Genomic DNA, 444 nt, shown 5'->3' on the forward strand with positions numbered 1-444 from the left:
ACAGTGCTTACAGACACTAAATATAAAGATATCTAAAAAAAAGTCTCAAGATAAGAAACGTCATGCCTATCATACCTTTTAAATTTGTTAGGGTTATAAGAAAATTCTAGATATTTTATGGAAAAGGTTGGTAATATCACAAAAGTACCATTTAAAGAGAAGTTGCTACACTTAGAAGTAATGCCTTACTATTTTTATGATATAGGTGTTTAAGAGTGTATGCACAGTGTCTGCAGCTTATCATTAAGTATGAATTTAGAGTTTCTGGTCGGGAAGTTGGTTCCATCCGCATCTCGTTACGCACACGGCTGATACTACACTGCTCCTGCATTTATAGTTCTCTCTATGAATTTATACAGTAGTTTCAGTAGTTATTTTCACCTCTGCGATCAGACACACTAAGAAGGTGACCATTTTCATCTGACAACGATCAGAACTATTCTG

This window comes from Trypanosoma equiperdum, assembly GCF_001457755.1.
Source record: "Trypanosoma equiperdum strain OVI genome assembly, contig: ctg_1989, whole genome shotgun sequence".
Lineage (NCBI taxonomy): Eukaryota > Euglenozoa > Kinetoplastea > Trypanosomatida > Trypanosomatidae > Trypanosoma > Trypanosoma equiperdum.